Source organism: Vigna umbellata, chromosome 11 (assembly GCF_029865625.1).
Source record: "Vigna umbellata cultivar VRB3 chromosome 11, Vumbellata_1.0, whole genome shotgun sequence".
Classification (NCBI taxonomy): domain Eukaryota; kingdom Viridiplantae; phylum Streptophyta; class Magnoliopsida; order Fabales; family Fabaceae; genus Vigna; species Vigna umbellata.
In genome coordinates, this window is record NC_142175.1 from 8,341,004 (window position 1) to 8,366,190 (window position 25,187).

Below are 25,187 nucleotides of genomic sequence, written 5' to 3' on the forward strand. Positions count from 1 at the left end.
CCCTACTGCCTCGGTACCTGAACCGAGGCAGTAGAGGTTGACATACTACCTCGGTTCAAAATGAACCGAAGCAAAATCGTCCATCTTTTTGCCTTGGTTCATAACCGAGGCATAAAAGTCTAGACTTTTTGCCTTGCTTGTATATGCCTCGGTTCAAGAACAGCTGTCAAAGGACGAAAATAACCGCTATCATTTCCCCTGACTGCACTAGTGTTACCAACAAAAAAAAAGTAGAGAAATGGAGTGCTAAAATATTGAAAGCTAGCATCATTCATCCAAGAATCAATCCATATTCATGTCCCATAATCTTAGTAAGGAAAAAAGATGGTGGGTGGAGATTTTTTATGGACTATAGGGCCTTAAATAGGTTAACCATCCATAATAAATTTCCAATTCCATCTATTGAGAAGTTATCGGACGATTTAGTTGGTGTTACCATCTTCTACAAGCTGGACCTTAAACCTGGCTACCACCATTAGAGTGGAGGTAGGGGACATTGAGAAAATAAATTTTAGGACTCATGAAGGTCACAGGGTTCCTTGTCATGCCTTTTGGGATGAAAAATCCTCCAACTACTTTTCAATCCTTAATGAAACACGTTCTAGGTCCTTTTCTACGAAAACTAGTCTTAGTATTCTTTGACAACATTTTGATTCACAATTCATCATTAGAGTTGCACCTTCAACATTTAGGAAATGTTTTATAACAACTATGTGAGCATCATTTGAAGGTCAACAAAAAGAAATGTAATTTTGCTGAAGATAACATTGAATATTTGGCCAATGTGATTTTAGGTGCATGGGTGTTAGCTAACCTTAAGAAGATAGAAGTCGTGTGGAAGTAGCCAACTCTGAAAGATGCCATTGTCTTACGTAGATTCTTAGGCCTCACATGTTATTATAGGCAGTTTGTGCAAGATTATGGAAAAATTGCCAAACCTTTAATAGAAATATTGAGGAAGGATGTGTTTCAATGGCCTGAGGAGGCTCAACAAGCTTTTACTATCTTAAAGGAGACAATGTAATGTTTACCAACTTTGGTTATTGTAGATATTTCCATGGTCTTTGTTGTTGAGAGAGATGCTTCAAGCAAGGGATTGTGTGTAATTCTCATTCAAGATGGCATGCCCTTAGGCTTTTGGAGTCAAACTTTATAAGAATTAGTCCAAAACAAATTAGTTTACAATAGGGAATTGATAGTCGTGGTGTAGTCACTGCATATATGCAAGCATTATTTGTTGGGGGCACATTTCATAATCGTAACAAATTAAAAAGGTTTGAAATTTTTTACTGAGTAGAAACTTTTGACAGAGGAGCAATTCAAATGGGCATCTAATTTGATTGGATTTGATCTTTAAATCTAACATAGACCTGGTAGAGAGAACACTAAGGCTGATTCATTATCTAGATTGGCTTATTTTAGCAGCATCTCTATTTTGCAACCTTATGTTGGGAAGGTTGCTTACAAATTGCTTCTATCATAACTGTTAGTATTTTGAGGTTGTGAAAGGAATAATTGATAGGATAGAGAAAATGTAGAAATAGTTGAATGTAGAGAAAATGTGGAGATTTTGGAATGTGGAAGTAGTAGTTGGAAGAAGTGTTGTAGTTGTCTTTAGTTGTAGTAGATGTTGGCTTCTTACATAAAATGGTAGATGTTGTCTACTTGCTTCAAATGTAGAGTTCATGGGTATTTATAGACCCATAGATTATTCTAGAACATACTAGCCACAAGTTTGGAATGTTCTAGATTTTTACCTATGTAGAATATTCTTGATTTTTCTTCCTATCTTAGGCTTTTCTACAATATTCTAGAACTTGTATTACATTTCAATTCTTCTATCTAAGGAGCTTCTACATTCTTCTAGAATTTGCAGTACACTTTAATACTCCTCCTTAATGCAAATTTGGTAACTCCAAGCATTATGCGTAGTAGTTCAAATCTTGGCCTTGGTAACATATCTTCAATTTGATCTTCTTTCTCCATTGCCTTGACCATAGTTTTTGCTTTGATGCTTCTTCATAATAGTTAGGCTTAATCATGGCCACATTGCAAGTTTCGTATATGTCTACCAAAGATCTTACTCTTCTTGGACTAGATTCAGGTGAAGAATCTTGTTGTTGTGGAGGTGGAGAAAGCGTACCTGAATTTTCTGCCTCTTCTTGAGTTTCTTCTTGAGATTGTTGCATTGGCAGTAAAATGTTTCTTTTAACAACTTTTTCTTCTTCCCAATTCCAAGAAGCATTTTCATCAACTTCAAAATCTCATCTTGATGATGAGTTGTTTTGTTTGTGGGTTGTAGACTCGATAGCCTTTTGATTGTGTGCTATATCCCAAAAATATTCCTCGTATAGTTTTGTCTTCAAGCTTGTGCCTCCTTTGATCAGGAACATGTATGTAGCAGATAGATCCAAATACTCGTAGGTGTTTAGCTGATGGTTTTCTTCTACTCCAAGCTTCAATAGGAGTCTTGTCTTGGATTGCCTTAGTTGGACATCTGTTTACTGCATTGTAGACTGCTTCAGCAAAAAAAGTGTTAGGCATACTTTTCTCTTTCAACATTGATCTTTCCATCTCCATAACTGTGTGATTCTTTCTCTCTGACACACCATTTTGTTGTGGAGTATATGCGACTGTAAGTTGTCGCTCTATGCCTTCATCTTCACAAAATTTGTCAAACTCGCGAGATGTGTACTCCTTGCGACGATCACTTCTAAGTACTTTTATCTGTTTGAATTTCTTGAATACTCCAAAAACTTCTGACTTTTCCTTTAAGAAATAGACCCATGTCATTCTAGAGAAGTTATCAATGAAGAGGATGAAATACATGTTGTTATGATGTGAAGGTGTTCTCATCAGTCCGCAAACATCAGTATGAATCAACTCTAATAAGTCTTTTGCTCTCCATTTGTTTGTTGAGAATGGTAATCGGTGTTGTTTTCCGAGGAGACATCATTCGCATGATTCATTATTCTCTTTCAAGCATGGAAGATCTCTCATCATGTTTTTTTGATATAAAAGCTTTAATGCATGTGTGTTGAAGTGGCCAAATCATCTATGCCAAAGCCATGGGTCATCAACTTCTACCTTTATGGCAATATTAGTTCCAGTTTTGAAGCTTATAGAAAAGCTTCTATTTCTCTTCTCCATTTTTACTTGGCCAATTTCTATATCATTTTACTATCATAAATTTTGCATGTATCTTTCTCAAAATGAAGAGAATATTCATTCTCCATCATTTGGCCAATACTTAAAAGATTCTCTTTAAGATTGGGAACTAGTAAAACATCCTTGATGAATTTCGTACCTTTCTTTGTCTCTACCATAACCGTTCCTTTGCCTCGAGACTCCACTGTGGTGCCATTTCCTAGCCGAACTTTGACATTGACAAGTTTATCAATGTCTTTGAAGATACTTTGATCTTTTGCCATGTGATTACTACATCCACTATCCAAGTACCAATTCCCTTCTCTACTAGGAGATTCTTGATTGTCATAGAATAAGAGTTTCTCTTGATTATCTTCTTCTGCAAAGTTTGCTTGATGTCTATTTTTATTACGACAATACTTCTCTATGTGACCAAACTTCTTACAATACTTGCATTGAGGTTTTCCATGATGCCAACAATCTTTTTCCAAGTGACTTGTCTTTTTACAGATGCCACATGGAGGATATTTTCCTTGACGAGTAATAGAGAAGTTTCTAGAATTTTCTTTTTTTCTAGAAATTTCTCCTCTACTTTTATTTCCTTCATATTCTTTATTCTAAGACTGTAATTTTAGTTTTGATTGAAAGGCGTTTTCAACCGAGTCTTCTTCATGCCTTTTCAATCTTTGTTCATAAGCTTCAAGAGAGACCATTAGTTGTGTGACTGACAATGTAGCCAAATCTTTTGTTTGTCCAAACGTGGTTGCGATTGCATCATATTTTTGGGGAATAAAAATTAAAATTTCTCAACGATCTTTTTGTCAAGAATGCTTTCCCCATAGGCTCTCATCTGACTAACTATTTCTTTTATTCTAGAATAGTAGTCTTTAATGGTCTCAGATTCTTTCATTCTTATTAATTCAAACTCTCGTCTTAGAAAATGAAGTTTAACATTGCGTACCTCATCACTTCGTTGAAACTCCTCTTGTATTATGTTCCAAGCTTGTTTTGCACTTGTGGCACAATTATCTTTGAAAAAATTGTGTCATCAACTGCTTGTTGAAGAGAAAATAATGCCCTTGAATCTTTCTGCTTGTTTTCCTTCAACTCTTTTTTTTAGCTATAGTAAGAGTAGAGGTGTCTTCTAGAATAATGAATCCCTCTTCTATAATATCCCATAAATCTTGAGTTTGGAAATGTAGAGATTTTAGAATGTGGAAGTAGTAGTTGGAAGAAGTGTTGTAGTTGTGTTTAGTTGTAGTAGATGTTGGCTTCTTACATCAAATGGTAGATGTTGTCTACTTGCTTCGAATGATAGAGTTCATGGATATTTATAGACCCATAGATTATTCTAGAACATATTAGCCACAACTTGGAATGTTCTAGATTTTTACCTATGTAGAATATTCTTGATTTTTCTTCTTATCTTAGGCTTTTCTACAATATTTTATAACTTGTATTACATTTTAATTCTTCTATCTAAAGAATTTCTACATTCTTCTAGAATTTGCATTACAGTTTAATAATAACAGTTGCATCTACCCCTATCTTTCACGTGTCTTTACTCAAACTAGCCATGAGTTCGGTGTCATCCCTTTAACCTGTACTATATGTTATCTGAAGAATATATATTGTAAGTTACTTTAAAAAAATTGTTGGATACCCATCATAATAGAGTTGATGAAATGACACAGTACAAAAGTTCAAATAGGAAGCACCCAACATGAACAGAACACAGACATAAAATTCTTCCATTTAAATATTTTAATCATCAGTCGGTATGGCATCACAGAAACCAAAATGATTAAAGGGAAGTGGACCTTAAATTGTAGTAAATCAACTATGTTATAGAATAGAATCATTAAACTGTCGGATAATGCAGAACAATCTCCCTCTTCTAAGTGATTAAGATGCGATGTACTCAACCATAGATCCAAAGCAGCCTTGACATCTTCAAAGATTTGGTGCTTGATGTATAAACCAAGATTAGCTTTTGTCAATAAAAGAAATTTATTCAGGGAGAACTTGAAGGAGAAAATATTATTACAAAACATTAGCATAATAAATTCCCTTTTACAATAATAAGAAAAAATAAGCAAAAGAAAAGGAAAAAAAACATTAATGGTGCAAAGCAACTCTATCCCTCGACATAATAAAAGAAACTAAGCTAAGCCTTAACAAGGGAGCTGTTGAATTTAACATCACTAAATGATCATGACATTGTCAATGATAATTGTCCATCTTAAAAAAAATATATGAATACTTTATTGACCGTGTAAGTTATAAGCATATTTTTTGTACCATCGAATTAGATTCAGCTTCCTGTGTACATATTGCACGCAAGCAATTTGTCACACACAATTGATGATGAATGGAATTACTATCTCTCTAAATATCTCTTTGATGGTATCTCCTTTCTTTTCACCTGTTTTTCGGTTCATAACATCAACATTGTGGTTCTAACTCAAAAAGACTACTTGTAACTTGAAATGGCTACTCATATATTTCAATTCAAAACTAAAACATGTTGATTCATTTCAAACCTCTACGAATTTATTGACTCAGTCAATTTCTTCTTCAAACTTCATTACCAATCCAAGAACAAACAAATCTACATCTTAAACCAAACAACTTTATGGAAGGGAGTTACTGAGGATAATTCGCCCCCACAACCAGTAACCTCAATTAGTTTTCTAGACCAAGAAACTAACAATTAAGAAAAAGCAGTCAAGCATTTGTGATGAAATCTCTAATAATAAAGTACAAAAAATTAAGCCAGTGTCAAATTTCTCCCATGATGTTGGTCCTGTTGATACATCTGAAGTCTGTTGTCTTATTATGGATGAGACAGCGGCAACAGGTACCATGTTCAACTTCAAAAGTAAATGACCTAAGCTGTAGATGTTGTGATATAATTTCAGTTTGTATTCATGCTTATATACGTTTTTTTGGCTTATCATTTTTTAACTTCGAAGCAGATACAATTTAATCTGCTAAGAGAAAAATGAATTGGAATCAGATCCAAATGGCTTCATCCTAGGAAAGGTCCAAAAAATTGATATTTCAGAAATTCCTTATGGTACTACATGTTCTGGATGTTTGAATCAGGTAATGTCACTTACTACATAATACCTTTAAGTAAATAATTTGGGTATGAATAGACTATGATGCTAGAAATATAGTCCAAGTTATATTATGGCTCCTAAAGATTTCTTCTGCAGCACCTAGATTTATTAAAAGTATCATTTGGTTCTTTTACAGGATGCGGGTATAGCAGAAGAGAACAAATTATAATCTCTGGCTATGTTCTTAATAGTTAAAACCATATCTTAAAAACAAGACCTTGAAACTTTGTTGTTGCAGTTATTCTGTTGTCTCTAAACTTTAAACTAGAAGTAGAAATAGAAGCAGGCTTCTGGTTGTCAGGGTTCCAGAAATCTACTCTTTCTCTATAATAAAATGTTATAATTAAACTTTCATATCAATACAATAAATTAAATTTTATCCTTATATAATGTTATCATTGTCATTTTATGTGTATTTTAAATAAGGTAAGGCGGAAAAGGTTTCTTAATATTACAAAAATTTGAATTTCTTCTTATCTGATACTATTTTTTTAATCTTGTTATAGATTATTATAACAAAATTTTAAGCGTTGTAGTGAAAGTTTAGAGGTATTCAATTTCAGTTGAAGGATAATTCCACTTGTAAGATTACTTACTGTCATTTGATCATACAATGTTTAAAGTAATTCCTATATGTGAGGAGGAAGGTAAGCAAAGAGGGAATAAATTGATTAACAAGAACACTAGAGAGTTTCAAAGTATTCTTGGAATTTGGTAAAGTTTCTTTTCATCTACCAGACTAATTTGATATTGGATAATATATTGTGAATGAGGATACTTAAAGAAGGAACAAGAAGTAAATGGGGAGGTAGTGGCAACTGCATATTGAAGAAATGAAAAATCTAGGTTTGTTTACTATGACAATGGAGGACAATTAAAAGTTACTAAAAATGTCATATAGATATGAAAAACTGAAATGTAGAAGTTCATGTTTTACTTTCCTACTTTATACATAATTCAGCAACCCAATTATATTTACTAGTTCGATATTCTATTAATTGCACTGGAAATGTAGAAGTAGTTATTCTTCTTAAGCTATTATCAAATAACAACTGGGAAAAAAATACTAATAAAATCTTACCTTCATTTGTTGATAACGAACTAGAACAATGCTAAAGAGTTTCCTACAACAACGTTGAATAAAAAAGGTGAGAAGGGGAGGCCCATCCATAGACAAAGACCATAGACGCAAAATTTTGTGTTTTCTATTGTGGCAAACACAATAATTGACGTTGTTAGTGGGAACAAGAAAGATCAAAAGAAGACCAAATATTGAAATATGAACAATGAATTTAATATTAAGAACTTCTTTGGAGACAATGACTTTTGGCTATGGAAGACAAAAGTGGAAGTTTTCTTTATACACTTTAAAGGAGGTTTAAACCTTAATTAAGATTAATGACCTACAAAAAAAATGTAAGAGTGTAAAACAAATGAAAAAGTCAAAGTTGAAGAGTTAAAAGAAAAAAATAATTAAAGAGAAGTTTAAGAAATCATTAGATCATAAGATAGAGGAGAAAAAAATGTATTTATTCTACAATTATTAGAAGAGATGTATTTATAAGAAAAAAATGTAATTATTTCTTACCATTGTTAGAAAGCAAACTTGCACTTTACATCTTTCGCATTTTCTCTCAAGCATTATGCCCCTTTTTTTTTTCTCAAAGTTAATCAAAACCCTAGATCTCGTAAATAGTTGAACAACTGAAGTTGACTTTTGATGAAGTTTATGCTACCTCAAGGAGGGTTGACTCGCCTGATTCTCGTCCAAAACAGCTAGTAAAGTTGTATCTTGAACACAATATTAATCTTCATTATCTTCGTTTCCATGGATTCAACATCCTCACTTATATCTACATATGTGGACTTAAGAAGTTTTTCGAATGGGACACTCCCACTTTGAAAGCATATTTCGAAAACAAATTTATTCACACAATAAAATTGGGTATTGACAGACTATATATAAAGGGTCAGATTATAACAAGTGTGGACCACCAACTTCTCATTCTCATATGTTAGAACATGTAAACTTTTAATTGAATTATAAAATTACATAGATAGTAAGAGAAAAAAATCAAACCAGTGTAGAACTTGGATGTGGTGATCTCAATTGTTATGCCATTGAGGAAAAGCTTGAGGAAAAAATCCAACCATGTATCATGCCATTGAGGAAAAGCTTGAATCTTTTAAGAAAAATCACATCGAACACATGTAAACCTACCTAAAATTCAAAACTTAATTAAATGCAAGTACGTGTAAAAGAAAAAAAAAACTATTAGACATCGATAAGGAAATATTCAAGACAAGATTGATGGAAAAAGTTTATACATAAATAGAGGAAATTAGTTATAATGACATATTCTAACATGGTAAAACACCATTAAATAAGGATTTTGATGTCAAATTTAAATTATTATAATATGGAGTTTGAGGAATTGAATGTAAGCACAATTTTCTTACATGGATAATTAGATGAGAATACCTACATACAAAACTTTGAGAGGTTTTTTTCGATTAGTTGAAAATTCATTTCTTGAAGAAAAAATATCAATTGAGATAAATTCTATACAAGTGGTGGTGCAAAAAGTTCAACTATTTCTAACGAAGGATGTAGTTAGATGTAGTTTTTGAGAAGTGCACATATGATAAATAAGTGTAAGGGTAAAATTAAATTAAAATTTGAGATGAAATTTTAGTTCTATAAGGTGTATAAATGATAGTTTACCGGGCGACATTGTCAAAGGACCAACAAAATATTCAAAATTGCAAAAATTGACACAATAGAAGGACACAGAGGATTTGGAAAAATCAGTTGATAAATAGTTTTGGAGTAAAGGATACCATACTAGTGAAAAAATGACATTTTATAACATACAAAAATGATATATTATAACGTAGTTACTGGGACATAGTTCTGGGTGATATAATAAGTCTGCGCATTTTATAACGTAGCAGACATTTACCTCATAATATGTTGAACATATTATAACGTAGTTTCTGAAGTCCGTTATAATATGCGCAGTTTATTTTTGTACGTTATAATATGTCATCTATTATTACGTATATATTTTTGTACGTTATAATATGTGATCAACATATAATAACGTACATTTTTTAGTACGTCATAATATATATTTTTTTTAAAAAAATGAAAATTACATTTGAGATTCAATAAAATTATAATAATATTCTTGTATTATAATAATAACGTAGTTTCTGAAGTCCTTTATAATATGCGCAGTTTATTACGACAAACTTTCATTTGTGCGTTATAATAAGGCAAAATGTATTATGATGTAGAAGTTTGTGTAGGATATAGTATGTGATCTATTATTCCGTATATATTTTTGTACGTTATAATATGTCATCTATTATTACGTATATATTTTTGTACGTTATAATATGTCATCTATTATTACGTATATATTTTTGTACGTTATAATATGTCATCTATTATTACGTATATATTTGTACGTTATAATATGTCATCTATTATTACGTATATATTTTTGTACGTTATAATAACGTACATTGTTTAGTACGTCATAATATATGTTTTTTTAAAAAAAAATTGAAAATTACATTTGACATCCAATGAAATTATAATAATATTCTTGTATTTAAGGGTGGACAAAGCATACTATATTGTACTGAATTGTAAAAATGTATAGTTAACTATAAACTAGTTTAAGAAAACTGCATTAAGTGTCCAATGAATCGAACCGGTCAAACCATTTTTTTTGCTGACGATCAATCCCTGCAAAACAAACTCAAGCCTGAGAATTCTACCATTTCCGTGAGAATGCCCACAATCAAAACTAAGAACAATCTGACACCTTATAAGTCAACAACATTCGGTGGCGAGCTGTCACGCTTGAACACAATTTTCCCATGGTTAACAACGAGAATACAACAACCCTTGGACAACCTTTATCTAGAAAGGTAGAAAGGTAGATTACCTGATTCTATGCAAACCATGAGTTGTTCCAACCACAACATGAGTTGAAGAATAACCATTTGCTTCTCGAACCAAAATTTTCTTTATCGATGAACCACGACATATTTTGAGTTTGAGGTGACCTGACAAAAGAAAAAACAAAATCCATAAAATTCAGTATGTTTTGTTCAAGGACCTCAAAGAAGAGGCACTTCCACAAACTTCAAAATTACGCTTTTGTTTCCACTGGGAAGTTTCATTTTTTATGTCTCGCATTTCCTACCCGATTTGAAGACAATAGATGGATTTGCATATTCCGTTTATAGAAATTGAAAAAGGTCCACACAAAGATTGAGAAATTATACCTATTTCAAGTTGCAGAATCCTTCCTAAACAACGAGAACAGAGTCAAACGCCTTGACAAGTGAAAGCAGTAAAGATTTCACGTGTCAATATTCACGTTAAAAAAACAAAAACCCAAAGCAAAAGAAGAAAAAGGAACTGAAATTCCCCAGGTACCTGGTTCCCAAGAACATGCAGAGCAACCACGGTGTCACCAGAGTGAGCGACTTTGACCAAAGCCCACGTGAGCAATTCCTTGCTGGGGGAGTCCATCTTCACCCCACCACCACCTTTCAGCCACCGGAGCCGCCATGGGAGGGCTCTCTGGCAAGAGCCGTGTCATTTTTTACGTTGATCACGATGGCGAGTGACAGCAGCGAACCTTTGACGGTAGCAAACCTCTAACAACGGCAACCTCCAATAGCAGCAGCCTTCAACGGTAACAACCTTCAACAAGCAAGTGAGCTTTGACGATCGGGACGTAACAAGGCAGAAAGCAAACGAGGCCTTGATGAGAAAAGAAATAGAAAACCTAAATTGTAGTAAACTGCAGTTAACTGTACTCGATATAAAATAAGTTCAGTATTTTTAAACTAAACTGTCAATCAGTTTAATTAGGTTTTAGTAAATTTAGTTTAAGTTTTTTTAGTATAAAAAAGTACAGATAAACTATAGTTTAAGTTTTTTAAGTTAACTCTGCCCAGTCCTACTTGTATTATCATCTCATCCAATCAATTTATAATCAATATAGCTTCAAATTAACAAATTCAATGGAACTAACAAAATAAAATTCATTTCAAACATTAAATTGTCTAATAATATTTAATACATCATTTATACATGAAACTATACATTAAATCTAAATATTACATTAATGTACATACACTATTGAATTGTAGCAAAGTTTCTACTAACACTTAAAGTAAAAGAAACTCGATTTCTTCGCTTACATTATGTGTAAATTATTTGCATCTTCTTCCTAGAAACAGATGGAACACCCACAACCTTGAATGGGCTTCCAAAGACCTATACAAAAGGTAGACATCTATCACATAATAATAATAAAAAGAATTTATAATTTTACCTTAAATAGAAAATAAAATAACATAAAGTAAAATGAAATCTTAATTCAAACCTGAATATTCTTATCCTTAAAGACCCTTATTTTAGGTCCATCACTCAATATATATAACAGTTCCAATTCTTTACTCCTAACAGATGATTCACTCGTAGGCATTTAGCATTTTTTTTAACATTAATTATTTCTCTTTAAATTTGCGTTTCATTTCTTGCAAAAAGAAAACCAAAATATCCTATTATAAGATGACTTTCAATTTCAGTAAACTATGTCTCGTTTATTTATAAAAGTGATGAATGCTTTTAATATAAAAATAATCTGCACCACTTAAAAGTGATCCATGCATTAACGATCCTACCACCACAATCTTAATTTATTTATCATCCAAAAACAAACCATTTCACGTAGCAATCTTTTACTTTAAAGAAAACTTACAAAAGTCTAGCTCTACCCATATACGTATTTTCATGATTCATTCACAGAAATATAATCAGATTTCAGAATTTTAAATCAGAAAAGAAAATGGATGCACCATACTAGGCGTTAAAATATTTGAAGGAAGGAGCATTGCCACACTGTTACACTCCTTTCATGTATAATAAATATAAGCTAGGCCAAGAGATAAACTCAAGCCATCAACCAAACATATCTAGAAGACAGATTTTATAAACCAGATTTGAAAGGTCATTCATAGAGATTTTAATTTTATTTCAATCCTTTTAGCTTATGAGGCTTTACAAGCTGATTTCTTATTCAATTTTCAGTAGCGGAGGGCTTTCATATTGTACATTGTCACATGGCTAGACCTTTCTTAATTCATCAAGGAATAACAGAATAAAAATTTAGCACTAAGAGGAGAAGAATTTAAGAGGACAGAGTCACTCTAGGCTGTCAAAGATTGGTAATATGTTCTTGAAATTAACTGTATCATATTAGCTTTAATAACCATCAACTACACATTAGATTTGAGTAAAATTCAGTGAACAAAACTATCCTTAGTGACAAATTGTTTTCAGCTTATAATATGACCATAATTTTCATACCTTACCTTTATTAAACCAAAAGGATAATCTTACACTTGAATGAAACAAAAACACCAATTCAAGTTATGCATGAATAAGTGTTCGGTGGCCCATATATTAGCCAAACTAATGCCGTGAATAGTGATGGACAAACATGTACACTAAAAGATAAAGTTTATGGCAGTAGAAATGACTAAAGTTGTAACGTCTAGAAAGAAGAGAATTAGTACTCTATCAAGACACCTAAAGTTTTACAACTAGCGTGCAGTCATCATGAGCCATGTTTATTCTCTTATTATAATTTAAAGGAAGTAACTATATATGGTCATCTCAAGTATATGATGTGTCCGTAAATTTTAAATAAGATGGCTAAACAAAAGAATATGATGCAGCAGAGTAGTAAATAGCTATAAAAGAATTTAACCATATAAAACAGCATAGCATGGTAGATCAGCTTTAGTACAACATGGGCAAAGGAATAAAATAACGTGTACCAGGTAAATAACTAGTCATCCAAGAAACAAAATGAGTGTATGACCCTTCAACGGAATATCACACGGCCTTATGGAACACTTGCAAGGAAATTCAGTCTCATACTAACCTACTAAGGGAGTAAACAGAGAGCTCTAGCAATTACACACGAATCATCAAAGAGTTTTGGAGAAAGCGTGTTGTCATAGAAGGTATTGCCATCCCAAGCTCTTCTTTCTTTCTAAACTCAGATTTACAAGACATTTAAGAGTTATACGGTTCAGTTATTCATCATCCTACTTCATTCATTTCAAAATCAAGTTGTGTATTTCAACTAATTTCATGAGACAAAACAGAATTATAAGTCAAACAATTACACTATCATACAAGTTCTACACTAAATAAAAAAATTTGTTTAGCTCCCATACCTCGATTCCAGTAAGAAACACTAGTAAAAAAAAGGCTTTCTAACGCGGCTAATAGGTCTCAGTTTGGATAAACCCGAAGCAAATATAAATGCGGTGGCAGTATTGCAATTTGAGCGAACTTATAGGCCTTGGTTCAACAGGAACCGAGGCATAATAGACATATTAATTCGGTTAGAAATTGCCCGAAGCGTATAATCTGCGTATAGGCATCGGTTAGAGGAAGGAATCGAGGCAGTAAAAGTGAATTACTTCGGTTAAAGGAATAACCGAAGCAATTTATCCTACCTACCTGCTCTTCTCTCTGCTTCTCTTCTCTCTACTGCATCCATAAAACACTTCTCCACTTTTATTCTCTCTCGTTGCATCCACATCCAAGAAATTATTCTCTCTCGCTGCCATCCAACCACTGCCTCACCGTCGCGCCTCCCCGCTGCTGCTCTCTCACCGCCGCGACCTCCCCGTTGCTGCCTCGTCATCGCGTGGTCAAGACAGTGTTGTCGTCGTTCGTCGAGCTCCCTGTCGTCACCAACTTCGTCCATTGGAGAGAAATGGAGCCACCAGAATTGCGCTGGCGCTATCTTCCATGGCGATCTTCACGAAGCTCCGGCGTTGGCCTTGCAACCTCCATCTACGCGCCACCATTCATCTTCATCACCAAGCCGCTCCAGATCTGCTCCAGATCCGCTCCACAACGTCACCGCCGCTACCTTGCCGCCGCATTGCCGCCATCGTCGGTGGTCTTCCTGGGTTCTTACTGCATCGCCGCATTGTCTCTGATGGACGAAGATGATGATGGACGAAGGTGGTCTAAGGTGGTGTTTTGGATGGTCCGATGTGAGAAAGACGGTGGTGTTTGGCGGCATGTGGTGTTTGGCGGCATGTGGTGTTTGGCGACGTGTGGTGTTTGGCGACGTGTGGTGTTTGGCGACGTGTGGTGTTTGGCGACGTGTGGTGTTTGGCAGCTTGAGAAAGACGGCGGCGTCCTGATGGGGAAACCAGGAAGAGCATACTGCCTCGGTTCCCTTTGAACCGAGTTCTAATCCTATATTGTTTTGCCTCGGTTCACAACCGAGGCATAAAAGTGCAAACCTTTTACCTCGTCTGTATATGCTTCGGGTCAAGAACCGGTGCCTATAGGCTGAAATAATCGGTGCCATAACCTCTGACTGCACTAGTGAAACCTTGACTTCAAAGGTTTTTCTCCAGCTCCCGTGGTAGTTCCTACTTGTCAGATCTCACAGAATTCCCCCCAATGCTCTTTACCCTTCCAACTCTCTTAATCCCCTCTCCGACCTCTTTAGTCAGTAAATTTGATAGATAAAACTTTCAACTACATCTCAATAGCAAAACATTGTATGAGCCTTAAACAAAGGGGCAAAAACCATTAAAGAAGAAAAGTAGGGTTTATGCATGAAAATATCAATCTAACCTCGGTGAACTTGTTAAAATGCTTGTGTGACATGTCGAGTTTAAGATCCATTCGCAGCACGTGGATGATCTTCGCAAAATAGTGCAAGTAAATGATCAAAGTGGTCAGCACATGCGAAGAGCTTCGAAAACGAAACCGCCACAGGTGACGGTTCGATCTCCTCACGTCGTCCTGGCCTTCGTTGGCACTGCTGTCGCCATCTCCTTTTACGGCCCCTCAGGTCAGAAATGGAGTTCGAAGTGAACCCTCTCCCGTTTTCTTGTTAGGGATTGAGAAGAGCCGAAGAGTAAGGTTAAACATAACGGGTGAAATTCGAAAATGGAATTAGGAATTAAGAGATTTCAATACAGATTTATCTAGATACGTTATAGTATATTTTTAACAATTTTAAAGTAATTTATTACGATAGATTTATCTAGATATGATACAATACATTTTAAACAAAATTTCAATTTTGCCACCACATTATATATTATAACAGATTTATAAAACTACGTTATAATAACTGTCAATTTTATTACGAGAATGCCATTAGCTAACTTATTATAACAAGATAAATTTTTTCTGTTATAATAAAAGTGTTATAAAATCCCTTTTTTCATTTCTAAAACTCCGTTATAATGCATCAATAATATGTTTTGAACTTATTTACAAGTTTGCCACTGCTTTTGATATTATAACTGATTTTCAAAACTACGTTATAATATATCTTAAACTTATTTACAAGTTTGCACCGCGTTTCATATTATAACTGATTTTCAAAACTATGTTGTAATATGTCTTAAACTTATTTACAAGTTTGTCACCGCGTTTCATATTATAACTTATTTACAAAACTACGTTATAATATCTCCCTATTATGATGGATAATTTTTATCTGTTATAATAGGTTCGTTATAAAATGTCATTGATTTCCACCTTTGGTCCAAATTATTGGATTTCATAATTCTTCACCACGAAGATTTTTGCACACACGTAGAGGCATTGAGAAAGACAAAAAAACAACCAACATCGGAGAGTGGGTGAGCATAACACACAATACCCAAATTCTAGAGAGAACATCCTCAAATGAAATAAAAAAGATAAACAAAAAAGGAGGGGAGAAGACACTATCGTCGCCAACCCCTCTACACTGAACAATACATATTGGAATTCAATAAATAATCTGCAATATTTTGTTCATTCTTAGGTTGTAACAGTGTTGGATACAACCATACAAAGTATCATCCTACATCCATTATTACAAGTATGTGAAAGAAAAAAAAGATACATGTTCTTGATTTGGAAGTTTCATCAAGTTTAAAGTATGTTCAAATTCTTGAAAAAGTATTTAACGAATTAGTTTTGTTGCTTTTCATTACATTTTCGCTACGAAGTTACTAAGTGACGTTTAACTAATGATTCTTTTATGTTTAGTAGGGACCTTGAAGATTATAAGATGTGTTTCCGACCCTATCAATTTTCTATACCGCATTTGTTAGTCTCTTTGAGTTCTCGTTTCTTAGTAGACCACCACATTCTCTTTGCTTAAGTCATAAGGACAAATATGTGCTCAAGCACAATCCATATTTCATTGCCTTGAAATATGTTCGAAGATGTTTTTGTTGTTGATGTCAATTGCATCATTCCTTCTTAATTGGTCATGAGTGTGTTGCTCGACATACATAAATGTATTTATTGCATATATATACATATATATATATATATATATATATAATACAAGCAAGTGACATTTTCACTTAATCAACAAAATATTTAAAATTGAAAAAACTGACACAAGATAACGATATGCAAGAATTTGGAAAGTGCATTTGATAAACCGCTTTGGAGTGAAGGACACAAATTTGGATCTCCACCTTTGGTCCAGATTCTTGGATATCAAAATACTTCACCACCGAGGTTTTTACACACATGTAGGAAACAAACATGAGAAAGTGGGTGAGCATAACCCACTATGGCCAACATCCAGAGAAAAGATCCTCAAATGAATTAAAAGAAAAAAAGAGGGGTAGAGAGGGGGAAGGCACTATCATCCCCGAATCCTCTACATGAACAATACAAAGTGGAATTCATTGCATACTTTGCAATATTCTTTGTGAGTGAGAGAAGATGTTCTTGATCAGTGAGCGAGTGATTGTAGGAAGGGAGCGCAAGAGTGGTGAGCGAGAGAGGATAAACATATTTTGATTTTTAATTTTTAATAATTAATTATTTTCAAATCCTTATGTAAAATCAGTAGGTAATTTTTTTCCACTTACATACGAATCCTATATAATTACCTAGGAATAATATCCTTTCCAAAACTTCTTTCTTTAACATGCCAAAATTACATAAAAATTTTATGTACGAAAAATACATACAAAAAATTTATGACATGTGATGCATTACTGATTCTTTTATCTCTCTACATTACAGTTATTACTCCCATTGACTTCGGATTTATTGGTAGACCACCACATTCTCTTTCTATCACGGATATGGTAGTGAATAATTTCTTTGCCCTTGATATTGTTCTCACAATTTTGTTGCATACATGGATAAGTTGACATATATGCTCGAGGATCATCCACGTTTCATTGCTTTAAATATATTCAAAGATACTTTTTTGTTCACATCTTCGACGACATACTCAGGATGTTTTCAAAAGATAGGGTGCAGATCATATCAACAACGAAATATCTTTTAGGTTTAATGTCCCGGTAGATCCCTATTTTGGTCTGGAATCTCAAATAGGTCCCCTTTTTTTCGGTCTCAATTGAGTTCTTTTTTTTTTGTAAAATTGAAGCAATTAAAGGTCTGCCGTCAAATTCGACTAACGACCATTTAAGTGTTGGTTACGTGGCATGGTCATAGTATACATTAATCACATGTGGCATTACCAACAAATTTTGTATTAAAATTTGAATGCATAGAGGTGTAATCAGCTGTTTTGGGAAAAGTGGGAATAATTAAATCACGCTTTTTTGCTCCTGGAATGTCATTTTTCATCTTCTCCAATAACCAAATCATACTTCCATGGTAGCCACCATAGATAGAACTGCAAATTGCAGGAACCCAATCACGAGTTTGCCCAACATTTTCACCGCTACGAAAATTCCCAAATCAAAAACCAGAAAAAGCCTAATCAGAAAACAAATGATTTTTACCTAAAGATGGCTCTTCAGATGATACAAAGTAAGCCCTGAAATCCCCATGAGTTTCATTACCGTTTTGGATGTTGCCTCTGCAGAAAAAAAATTAGCTCTTGGAATCATTCAACTAATGAATCATGAAATAGGAAAAGACAAGCAGAGAAAGAATAAAAAGACAACCATTGGATATAACCTTCATTACGACCTATGAAAAATGACCCAAAACAAATTCACAACATGGCCTTTTCTAGCACCAAGATTTGCCTCTGTTCCATAGCTTTTCCATAACAAGGCAATCCTAACTTCAATTCATCCAACACTGTCCCAGAAACGACCACAGGGACCAACAAAAACAGTTGACCCCTTTCCCTCAAATGCAACTAATTACTACCTCCAATTTTCACAAAGCTCAAGCACTCCAAATTCAACAGCTTAACATCCGAGGATTCCAGCCACATGTCAGCGCCAAATCTCAAATAAATTAAAACTCTAAACCCAGCACTCTCGGCCGAAACCATAAGCATCAGTGGATTTTTTGAACCTTACCGCTTCATCATTCATGTTTCTATTCTTTCTCTCCTTCACCGGCGGCTACTGCGTCTACGCCTTCCAGGACACCATCGAGCCCTCCCACACGCTCCTCAAGACCTTCTACCTCACCCTCCTCGCCTCCGAGGACAACTCCTTCATCCAGCTCTTCCGCAACAACCTCTCAGAACCCTAATTTCGCGTCAAAGAGAAAGTGACTGCCTTTAATTTATTTTTCCCAATTTGCCCTCAATTTTTTTAATTTAAAAATTATAAAATACACGTTAAAATAATACGCTGATCATGCCACGTAATACAAAATTAAACGGTCGTTTGTCCAATTTGACGACAGACCTCTAATTTCTTCAATTTTTTAAAAAAAGGGACCCAATTGAGATGCCGAAAAAAAGGGACCTATTTAAGATTCACGTCAAAAATAGGGACCTACCGAGACATTAAACCTATCTTTCAATATATTTGAAAGCAATTAAACATGGGCAGTCCTTGAGTTTATGTGTCTCGTATCCACGTACGCAACAAAAACATAAGAATAATATAAGGGGTAAACAAACCATTCACTACTATGTTCGTGATAGAAAGGGAACATGGTAATCTATCAATATACCAAAACTCAACTGAAGTAATAAATGCAATGTAGATAACTAAGAGAGTAAAAAAGACATCCCATAATCTTTCATTAATAAAACTTAAAGAATGTAAATATATAATGTCATTGATATTATTTGTTAAAATTTTTTTATCTTTTATGGGAAAATTTTATGTGATGCATTTTTTACTCTCTTTGCTCTCCACATTGTACTCATTACTCCCTTTGAGTTTGGATTTATAGATAGACTACCACATTCCATTTCTATCACGGACATGGTGGTGAATTGTTTTTTGCCCTTGATATTGTTCTCACGATTTTGTTCTGTCCGTGGATGAGGAGACTCATATGCTTGAGGAATCGACATGTTTAATTACTTTCAAATATATTTGAACATATTTTTGTTGTTGATATGATCTGCACCATCTCTTCTAAAATCATCTTGAGTGTGTCACTGAAGATATATGACTATTTTAATCTATTACTTCTTTAACATATTCGAAAAGTTCCATATCATATCAACAACAAAATATTTTTCTATATATTTGAAAACAATGAAACCTGGATAATCATCAAGCATATGTGTCTCCTTATCCACGTACGGAACAAAAAATATGAGAACAATATCAAGGGCAAAGAAACCATTCACTGCCATTTTTATGATAGAAATGGAACGTGGTAATCTACCATAAATCCAAATTCAAATGAAGTAATAAGTGCAGTGTAGACAACTAAGAGAGTCAAAAATATATCTCACACTCATAAAACATAAAGAATGTTAATGAATAATGTCACCGATATTAGTTCTTAACGTGTTTTTATATATTATTGGTGACATATTATGTAATGCATTACTGACTCTCTTACATCTATATATTGCACTTATTACTTCATTTGACTTTAGGTTTATTGGTAGACCATCATGTTTCTTTTCTATCATGAACATGGTGGTGAGTGGTTTCTTTGTCCTGTATATTGTTCTCATGATTTTTTTAAGTACATGATTAAGAAGACTCATATGCTCGAGGATCGTCCATGTTTTATTGCTTTAAAATATATCTGAACATATTTTGTTGTTGATTTGATCTGCACTTTCTCTTCAGAAATCATCCTGAGTGTGTCATATCAGCTACAAATAGCTTTTGATATATTTGAAAGCAATGAAACCTGGATAATCCTTGATCATATGTGTCTACGTATCCACGTACGCAACAAAAAATGAGAGAACAATATTAAGAGCAAAAAAACCACTCACTTCCATGTTCATGATAGAAAAGGAACGCAGAATGTATACTAGTCATGTAATAGGAATGTATACTAAAAATGACGTAGAATGAGTATTTTCAAAATCTGTTTGATGGAAATTTAACAAGAAATCCTATTTATTTATGAGTTAATGCATGCAATAAATATACTCCACCCTAATAAATCTAATTATGCAATCATAAAATGCAATAAGATGCAAGAACTAAAATTCATGCATAAAAACCTAAGCGGACAGATTTTACAACTCTTTTTTTTTTTGGTTTCAAGAAAGATTATGAGATTCTAGAGTGTTCATGCACATGTAGTGATTGAAACAAACTTAAAATGACATATGTGCATGGAGAATGCAAGTTAAATGCTAAAAACATATTCATGGCTAAAAATCACATTATTGAACCTTATTTTCCACAATTGTACTAGTGCCTAGTGTAGAAATGTGTCTACTGTATATTTTGTTAACTGTTAATGCAATTAATGCATATGCAATAAGTTAAACAGGGCTAAAATAATGAGAGAAGAAGGACAATGCAATCTAAATAAGCAAGAAAAGTACATAATCTAAAACCATGATTAGCACCTATGAATGATAATAACATAAACGTGCAACCAAAAGAAATTACCTATAATAATAGTTTCAAGGGGAGATTGTGTATGGCCTTTTCACGTGCTCTTTTAGAACCAAAATTACTTGCTAAAATGTATCTAGTGCTTAGATGCATCTGATGTCTTATGCCCAAAAATCTTCAAAGCTAAAAATGTAATGAAAAATAGTGAAATTACTTTCTTCACATGCTCTGTTGAAACCAAAAGAACTTTCATGTAATAATAGTTTGAAGGGGAGATTATGTATGGTCATTTCACATGCTCTGTTAGAGCCAAAAGAAATTTGGTGCCAAGAGAAGTAATGCTTTTGAATATCCAATGACTTTTCATCTTCATTGTTTGGTGAAGAGCTTGACTCCAATCATAGGTTGGTTAAGAGCACCAAGGTATCTTCTTTTCTTTATTTCTTTTCTTTTTTGGTTTCCACACCACTCTATTGTTTGTTTCTTCTTTCTTTCTCATTTTTTCTCTCCTCTGTGCGTCTTTTCTTTTCCTATTCCCTCACCACTCTCGATGTTTGTTCTTTTTTTCTTTCTAACCTCCGTGCGTGTAAAAGGTGTCCTTCAAATGCTTTATCCATTGTTGTCTTAATACATGTACTATGTGTTGGATTTTGCAATTTTGCAAATTTTTTTTATGCTTTGCTGCTGCATGTCATGTAGCATTATTAGAATAACTTTTATTAATGATTTTAGCGTGTAAAGGATTGTTGGCACAGGTCTAATATGTTCTCTCATCACCTTTATTTTAGTACTAATGTGGTTTTATATTTTGGTATTATGTTTGGTGTCATGTAAGAGGAATGTATACTAAAAATGACTGGAATGAGTCTTTTCATAATCTGTTTTATGGAACTTTAACAAGAATTCATACATATTTAGGAGTTAATGCATGCGGCTAATCTACTCTACCCTAATAAATATAATTATGCAATTAGAAAAAGCAATAGGATGCAAGAACTAAAATTCATGCTTAAAAACCTAAGGGGACAAATTTTATAGCTCTTTTTTTAGTTTTAAGATAGATTGTGAGATTCTAGAGTGTTCATGGACATGCAGTCATTGAAACCAACTTAAAATGACATTTGTGCATGGAGAATGCAAGCTAAATCCTAGAAACATATTCATGGCTAAAAATCACATTATTGAACCTGATTTTCAGCAAATTGTACCATTGCCTTGTGCAGAAACGTGTATGTTATATGTTTTGTTAATTCCTAATGCAATTAATGCATGTGCATTGGGTTAAACAGGGCTGAAATGATGAGAGAAGATGGATAACGCAGCCTAATTAAGCAAGAAAAGTACATAATCTAAAACCATGATTTGCACCTATGAATGACAACAACATAAACGTGTTGGCCAAAACAAATTACCTGTAATAATAGTTTGAAGGGGAGATTATGTATGGCCTTTTCACATGCTCTGTTACAGCCAAAATTACTTGTTAAAATGTGTCTAGTGCTTAGATGTATCTAATGTCTTATGCTCAACAAATAGCTAAAATGTAATGAAAAATAGTAAATTACTTACTACACATGCTCTCTTAGAACCGAAAGATATTACCTATAATAATATTTTGAAGGGGAGATTATGTATGGCCTTTTCACATGCTCTGTTAGAGCCAAAAGAAATTTGATGCCAATAGAAGAAATGCTTTGGAATATCCATCAACATGTCATCTTCATTGGTTGGTGAAGTGTTTGACTTTCGATCATAGATTGGTTAAGAGTATATAGGTATCTTCTTTTCTTTGTTGGTTCCCTTACCACTCTCGTTGTTTTTTTCTTTCGTTCTCGTTCTTTCTTGCCTTCGTGCGTTTTTTTTCTGCTATTTTTCTTTGTTTGTTCCCTCGTTACTCTCCTTGTTTGTTTTTTTCTTCCTCGTTCTTTCTCGCCTACGTGTGTCCTTTCTTTGCCGCTTCTCTTTATTGATTTCCTCACCACGCTGTGTGTTTTTTTTCTTTCTTTCCTCCGTGCGTATAGAAGTTGTCCTTCAAATGCCTTTTCAATTATTGATCTGGTACTTGTACTAAGTGTTAGCTTTTAAAATTTTGCAAATTTTTTTTATTCTCTATTGCTGCATGTCATGTATCGTATGCATAAAAGACATTATTAGAATAATTTTTTTAATGATTTTAACGTGTAGAGGATAGTTGGCACAAGTCTAATATGTTTTCTCATCACCTCTGTTTCAGTACTGATGTGGTTTTATATTTTGGTATTATTTTTTGTGTCATGTAAAAGGAATGAATATCAAAAATGACGTGGAATGAGTATTTTCATAATCTTTTGATGGAAATGTAACAAGACTTCATATTTATTTACGAGTTAATGCATGCAATTAATTTATTATACCCCCAACAAATCTAATTATGCAATCAGAAAATGCAACAAGGTGCAATAACTAAAATTCATGCTTAAAAACCTAAGTGAACAGATGTTATAGCTCCTTTTTTAGGTTTCAAGATAGATTATGTGATTCTAGAGTGTTCTTGCACATGTAGTGATTGAAAAAAACTTAAAATGACATCTATGCATGGAGAATGTAAGCTAAATGCTAGAAACATATTCATGACAATGCATAAAAGTCATTATTAGAATGATGGGAGAAGATGAACAATGCAACCTAACAAAGCAAGAAAAGTACACAATCTAAAACCATGATTTACACTATGAATAAATGTGTAAGAAAAAACAATTTTTTTGTAATAATGGTTTGAATGGGATATTATGTATGATCTTTTCACGTGCTTTGTTATAGCCAAAACTACTTGCTAAAATGTGTCTAGTGCTTAGATGCATCTAATGTCTTATGCCCAACAAGCTTCACAGCTAAAAATTTAATGAAAAATAGTAAAATTACATGTTTCACATACACTGTTAAAGTCAAAAGAAATTACATGTAATAATAATTTGAAGGGGAGATTTTGTATGGCCTTTTCACATGCTTTGTTAGAGCCAAAAGAAATTTGATGTCGAGAGAAGAAATGTTTTGCAATATCCATCGACTTGTCATCCTCATTTTTTAGTGAAGAACTTGACTTCCGATCATAGGTTTATTAAGAGCACCAATGTATATTCTTTACTTTGCTGCTCTTCTTTGTTGGTTCTCTCACCACTCTCGTTTATTTATTTTTCTCGTTCTTTCTCACCTTCGTCCATCTTTTCTTTGTTGCTTTTCTTTGCTGGTTCCCTCACCACTCTTGTTTGTTTTTTTTTCTTTCTCGCCGTTGTGCGTATAGAAAGTGTCCTTCAAATGATTTTTCCATTGTTGTCCCAATACTTGTACTATGTGTTAGCTTTTGCAATTTTGCAAATTTTTTTTTATTTTCTGTTGCTCCATGTCATGTATCGTATGCATAAATTTGTTATTAGAATAGTTTTTATTAATGATTTTAATGTGTACACTACAGTAAAGAAGGCCATTATCGACGGCCATAATCCTTCGGAAACATCCAAAAGCCGTCGGTAATAAGACATTACCGACGGCTTAGCGACGGTCAGATGACCGTTGGTAAATCCCTTGTCGCTAACCATTACCGACGGCCTTTGCTCTTCGGTAATTACCGAAGGGCGAAAGCCTTCGGTAATTATCTGCAATGTTTTGTTTAGCTGTTTTGGTTTAGTGTATTGTTGACAATCCACGCTTGAAAAATCTTAATTTTATATATATATATATATAACACGTGTAAACTAAACATATATAGACGTTTATTTCCCAGAAGTAATTAATATTATGTTTGCAAAAAAGTAATTTATGTGAGATTAATATATAGACGTTTATTTAAGAAAATCCTTAGAAGAAGAACAAGAGGAGAACCTATATGATAAATGTGAGATTAATATATATATATATATATATATATATATATATATATATATATATATATTGGTGGGTCTGATTTCAAGTGAGAAAATGCATTGACACCACCTGCAATTATTTTGAATGAGTCACCTTAATTTTAACATCAGGTGAGAGGCCCTTAAGTGTTCTAAAACTTACTAAGAGATCCTTTTGCCTGCTAATACTTATTACAATCTCTAATTTGTCCATGTTATTTTATAGAAAAAT

The 25,187-nt window shown here is 33.5% G+C and overlaps 1 long non-coding RNA gene across 4 annotated transcripts; it reads right to left on the minus strand.

Annotated features, from left to right (window-relative positions):
* Positions 1 to 9,867: 9,867 nt before the first annotated feature.
* LOC148190920 (uncharacterized) lies at positions 9,868 to 15,283 on the minus strand. Of its 4 annotated transcripts, none has more exons than XR_015782857.1 (6): positions 14,980 to 15,283; positions 11,502 to 11,577; positions 10,729 to 10,998; positions 10,575 to 10,625; positions 10,232 to 10,352; positions 9,868 to 10,029 (listed from the first exon to the last, which is right to left on the minus strand). It is a non-coding gene; the product is annotated as an uncharacterized LOC148190920 (long non-coding RNA). The 4 variants fall into 4 exon arrangements; XR_015782856.1 differs by having other exon boundaries at positions 11,502 to 14,880; XR_015782855.1 differs by having other exon boundaries at positions 10,729 to 11,577.
* Between the last annotated feature and the right edge of the window lie 9,904 nt (positions 15,284 to 25,187).